The sequence below is a fragment of the Esox lucius genome, chromosome 22 (genome assembly GCF_011004845.1).
Source record: "Esox lucius isolate fEsoLuc1 chromosome 22, fEsoLuc1.pri, whole genome shotgun sequence".
Lineage (NCBI taxonomy): Eukaryota > Metazoa > Chordata > Actinopteri > Esociformes > Esocidae > Esox > Esox lucius.
The window spans coordinates 24039356-24045785 of record NC_047590.1 but is presented as its reverse complement, the minus strand read 5'-3'; positions in this window follow the sequence as shown (position 1 = coordinate 24045785).

Below are 6430 nucleotides of genomic sequence, written 5' to 3'. Positions count from 1 at the left end.
TGTTTCTTTTCCCTCTCAGTGTTCCTGGATTTGAGCATTTTGAGCTGTATGCTCCTGAATATGGAGCATCTATAAACATCCTCCTTACTTGTTATTAATCCATAACATTACTGAGATTGTGCAACTCTTTTGGTATGTAGAAGTCTGTAAGGGTCTACTGTAAAAAAAAAAAATAATAATAAAAAAAGCACAAACAGCAGAGTAGGAGAAATTATATAACTGAAATTCATTTATATTTGTTAAATTTCACTTCTCTGAATCCACTGGCGTCTAACAAGACACAACAATCACTTGTCACAGTCCAATACATTAACTGTTTCTAGTCATTCTATATGTCATTACATTCCTGGACCAATAGTTGATCCCACAGGTGCCTATGCCAGGCAATCACTGGTACAACTGGTTGATGGCTTTCTTTCTCTTAGTTAGAGCCTCTTTTGGTATCTGTCTGAAGCTGTTGTTCTCCAAAATAACCCTAGAGGCAATTAGACAGTCTTCACCTCATGTTAACGAAGGCCTGCAATACGTACATCCTTAACACATCATATTCAGATGACTAACAATCCTAATGATTGTTACTCATTTATACAGTACCAGTCAAAAGTTTGGCCACTTCAAAGGTAATTCTTAATTTTTACTATTTTCCACATTGTAGAATAACCATGTAGAAATCAAAACTATCAACTAACAAATGAAATCATGTAGTAAACCAAAAATGTTAAACAAATCAAAATATATTTAATATTTTTGATTGTTCAAAGCAGCCACTCTGTGTTGATGACTGCTTTGCACACTGCATTCTCTGAACTAACTTCATGAGGTAGTCGCCTTAAATGCATTTCGGTTAACAAGTGTACCTTGTAAAAAGTTCATTTGTGAAATTGCTTTAATTATGTATGTATTGTAGTCTATTTTATGCAAGACTGCTCAAATAAGCAAAGTCAAATGATAGTCCATTACTTTAAAACATGAAGGTTTGTCAGTCCAGAGAATTTCAAGAACTTTGAAAGTTGCATTATGTTAAGTCGCAAAAAAACATCAAGCGTTGGGATGAAATTCTCATGAGAACTGCCACAGGAAAGGAATACCCAGAGCTATCTGTGCTGCAGAAGAGAAGTTCTTTAGAGTCACCAGCCTCAGAAGTTGGTAAATGACTGCACCTCATATTGCAACCCAAATAAATGCTTCACAGAGTTCTAGTAACAGACATCTCAACATCAGTTCTGTTCAGATGAGAATCAGGCCTTTATGGTCAAATTCCTTCTAGAAAACCACTTCTGAAGACACCAATAAGAAGAGACTTGCTTTCGCTGGTGGACATGTCTGGTCTGATTAGTCTAAATATAAGGTTTTTGGTTCCAATTGCCATGTCTTTGTGAGACGCATCATCTCTGCATGTGTGGTTCCCACAGTGAAGCATGGAGGAGGAGTGATGGTGTGGGTGTGCTTTGCTGGTGACACTGGCTGTGATTTAGAATTTAAGCTGCACTCAACTAGCATGGCTACCACAGCATTCTGCAGCGATACGCCATCCCATCTGTTTTGCGCTTAGTGGGACTGTCATTTGGTTTTCAAAAGGACAATGACCAAAACCACAGCTTCAGGCTGTGTAAGGGCTATTTGAACAAGAAGGAGAGTGATGTTGCTGCATTTGATGGCTTGGCATCCATAATCACACGACTTCAACCTAATTAAGATAGTTTGGGATGAGCGGAACTGCAGAGTGAAAGAACAGTTAAACAGTGGTCAAAACAGTGGTATGTTGTAGGTCCTTCAAGACTGTTGGAAATGCATTCCTGGGGACAACCTGATGAAGCTGGTTGACTGAATGCTAAGTGTGTGCAAAGCAGTAATTAAGACAAAATGTGGCTACTTTGAAGAATGTGCTGTATGAAATATGTTTTGAATTGTTTAGTTATTACATGATTCGGTATGTGTTATTTCATAGTTTTGACGTTTTCAGTATTATTCTACAATGTTTTAAAAATAAGGAAATTCCCTTGAATAAGTAGCTGTCTAAACTCTTGACTGATACTGTGTATTTATGTAATTAATACATTTCATTCCATGTGTAATGTAAGTCCATTGTTGGTTGAGATGTCACAGAAGGCTTCTTGAAGTTCAAAATGGAAATTAACACCATTTGAAAACTGGTAATTTTTTCAAACATGGGTATTGTTTTGAATACACTGTCTTTGCCAAAAAAATAACCATGATGTCACAAAGTCATTAAATATTTAAATATTTATTATTTTAATGTTTTCTAAACTAATCAGAAAATTTATGGAACATCCTCCTGTTAATAAATGTTTCGCAGCCTAAAAACTTCTCTGACCAGGTGAACAAGTACACTCACCTAAAGGATTATTAGGAACACCTGTTCAATTTCTCATTAATGCAATTATCTAATCAACCAATCACATGGCAGTTGCTTCAATGCATTTAGGGGTGTGGTCCTGGTCAAGACAATCTCCTGAACTCCAAACTGAATGTCAGAATGGGAAAGAAAGGTTAATTTAAGCAATTTTGAGCGTGGCATGGTTGTTGGTGCCAGACGGGCCGGTCTGAGTATTTCACAATCTGCTCAGTTACTGGGATTTTCACGCACAACCATTTCTAGGGTTTACAAAGAATGGTGTGAAAAGGGAAAAACATCCAGTATGCGGCAGTCCTGTGGGCGAAAATGCCTTGTTGATGCTAGAGGTCAGAGGAGAATGGGCCGACTGATTCAAACTGATAGAAGAGCAACTTTGACTGAAATAACCACTCATTACAACCGAGGTATGCAGCAAAGCATTTGTGAAGCCACAACACGCACAACCTTGAGGCGGATGGGCTACAACAGCAGAAGACCCCACCGGGTACCACTCATTTCCACTACAAATAGGAAAAAGAGGCTACAATTTGCACGAGCTCACCATAATTGGACAGTTGAAGACTGGAAGAGTGTTGCCTGGTCTGATGAGTCTCGATTTCTGTTGAGACATTCAGATGGTAGAGTCAGAATTTGGCGTAAACAGAATGAGAACATGGATCCATCATGCCTTGTTACCACTGTGCAGGCTGCTGGTGGTGGTGTAATGGTGTGGGGGATGTTTTTTTGGCACACTTTAGGCCCCTTAGTGCCAATTGGGCATCGTTTAAATTCCACGGCCTACCTGAGCATTGTTTCTTACCATATCTATCCCTTTATGACCACCATGTACCCATCCTCTGATGGCTACTTCCAGCAGGAGAATGCACCATGTCACAAAGCTCGAATCATTTCAAATTGGTTTCTTGGACAAGACAATGAGTTCACTGTACTGAAATGGCCCCCACAGTCACCAGATCTCAACCCAATAGAGCATCTTTGGGATGTGGTGGAACAGGAGCTTCGTGCCTGGATGTGCATCCCACAAATCTCCATCAACTGCAAGATGCTATCCTATCAATATGGGCCAACATTTCTAAAGAATGCTTTCAGCACCTTGTTGAATCAATGCCACGTAGAATTAAGGCAGTTCTGAAGGCGAAAGGGGGTCAAACAGTATTAGTATGGTGTTCCTAATAATCCTTTAGGTGAGTGTATCATTTTACTTTATACTTTTACACCTCAGATGATTTTCAAATTCCTCCTATCATTTTGTCAAGTCTTCAAATCAAACAATTGCATATCATAGAATTTGGCACACCTGTCCGTTCTTTTGTATGGAATTGAGCAAGCTCAAAAATAACATTCCATTTCACTTGTAGAGGCTGCATTGTTGCACATTCACGTGAAAGGTCAACTGGAGAGTGTAATTAGCCCATCATGTTCACTCCCTCAGCTTTGGGACACTTGTGCAAATGGCGTAAATGCATGTGAACACATGGATGGCCGAGGTTAGTGTAAAGTGAGGGTTCTATTTGTGATTCAGCAATTCCCCCAGGCTTTTTACCATAGGAAACAATATCCGTTCTGGTTTTCATAAAGGAGTGGTCCTTCTAGAGACATCAATGAGAAAGTTCATCAATAAACTGAAAAAGGTATGGATTTCTAGCTTTCTTTTCCATTCCTGATTCACCTGCTTCAAGTTGCTTTCATAACCATGTAAGTAAGATTTCATTGGTAGTTGTATAACAACGTAGGCAGGAATTTACCAGAAGGGTAAATCATAACTACCAGTCATCATGTTTTCCTGCAAATAAATTAATACAAAATCTCTGCTATCCACTCATTATAGAAATGATTTACTTCTCCACCTCTGGGAGAAATGTTCTTTATCTGGGTACATACAGTTTACTTAAAGGGACTGTCCCTTGTTTAACTCTTAAGTGACTATTAAATGTTTTCACCTCAGTAGGACCCTAGGTCATAGGAGCTGGTCTCTAATAGATTAGATTACAGAAATTCAACACTACTGTTGTTTGCTCCTTGGGGTTTAAGGCCAGGTGTCTCTGTAAAGCACTTTGTGACAACTGCTGTTGTAAAAAGAGCTTTATAAATACATTTGATTGATGAGTACCAAATGTCAATTATATTGGAGAACAAGTATTTGATACAGTGCCGATATTGCAGGTTTTCCCACTTACAAAGCATGTAGAAGTCTGTAATTTATAACATAGGTACTCTTCAACTGTGACTGACGGAATCTAAAACAAAAATCCAGAAAATCACATTGTACCATACCATCTTCTTCCGCTTATCCGGGGCCGGGTCGCGGGGGCAGCAGTCTAAGCAGGGATGCCCAGACTTCCCTCTCCCCAGACACTTCCTCTAGCTCTTCCGGGGGGACACCGAGGCGTTCCCAGGCCAGCCGGGAGACATAGTCCCTCCAGCGTGTATCATACATTGTATGATTTTTAAATAATTAATTTGCATTTTATTGCATGACTTAAGTATTTGATAGATCAGAAAAGCAGAACTTAATATTTGGTACAGAAACCTTTGTTTGCAATTACAGAGATCATACGTTTCCTGTAGTTGTTGACCAGGTTTGCACACACGGCAGAAGGGATTTTGGACCACTCCTCCATACAGACCTTCTCCAGATCCTTCAGGTTTCGGGGCTGTCGCTGGGCAATACGGACTTTCAGCTCCCTCCAAAGATTTTCTATTGGGTTCAGGTCTGGAGACTGGCTAGGCCACTCCAGGACCTTGAGATGCTTCTTACGGAGCCCCTCCTTAGTTGCCCTGGCTGTGTGTTTCGGGTCGTTGTCATGCTGGAAGACCCAGCCACGACCCATCTTCAATGCTCTTACTGAGGGAAGGAGGTTGTTGGCCAAGATCTCGCGATACATGGCCCTATCCATCCTCCCCTCAATACGGTGCAGCCGTCCTGTCCCCTTTGCAGAAAAGCATCCCCAAATAATGATGTTTCCACCTCCATGCTTCACGGTTGGGATGGTGTTCTTGGGGTTGTACTCATCCTTCTTCTTCCTACAAAAATTGCAAGTGGAGTTTAGACTCTAAAAAAGCTAAAAGCTCTATTTCTGTCTCATCAGACCACATGACCTTCTCCCATTCCTCCTCTGGATCATCCAGATGGTCATTGGCAAACTTCAGATGGGCCTGGACATGCGCTGGCTTGAGCAGGGGGACCTTGCGTGCGCTGCAGGATTTTAATCCATGACGGCATAGTGTTGCTAATGGTGTTCTTTGAGACTGCAGTCCCAGCTTTCTTCAGGTCATTGACCAGGTCCTGCCATGTAGTTCTGGGCTGATCCTTCACCTTCCTCATAATCATTGATGCCCCACTAGGTGAGATCTTGCATGGAGCCCCAGACCGCGGGAGATTGATCGTCATCTTGAACTTCTTCCATTTTCTAATAATTGCGCCAACAGTTGTTGCCTTCTCACCAAGCTGATTGCCTATTGTCCTGTAGCCCATCCCAGCCTTGTGCAGGTCTACAATTTTATCCCTGATGTCCTTACACAGCTCTCTGGTCTTGGCCATTGTGGAGAGGTTGGAGTCTGTTTGAGTGTGTCGACAGGTGTCTTTCATACAGGTAACGAATTCAAACAGGTGCAGTTAATACAGGTAATGAGTGGAGAACAGGAAGGCTTCTTAAAGAAAAACTAACAGGTCTGTGAGAGACGGAATTCTTACTGGTTGGTAGGTGATCAAATACTTATGTCATGCAATAAAATGCAAAATAATTATTCAAAAATCATACAATGTGATTTTCTGGATGCCTCTAGGCATCTCTGCTCTTTAGATTTGTTGGTCCCCAATTAGAGGAAGCTGCCCCATGTTGCCTCTTATTGGGGATCCTATTCGGGTTACCCCTTTGGTCATATGAGTTGTGATTCATTGTTTGTGTTAAGTGTGTTATGCAAGGCTATTGGTTGGCGCCTCACCTTTTGTTGTTTTCTTTTATTTGTAAAGACAAACATTAAAGGAATGTACTACAGCTCTGCTCCACATGTCCTGCCTCACCACCACTGTGACAAACATCTTCTATAAAT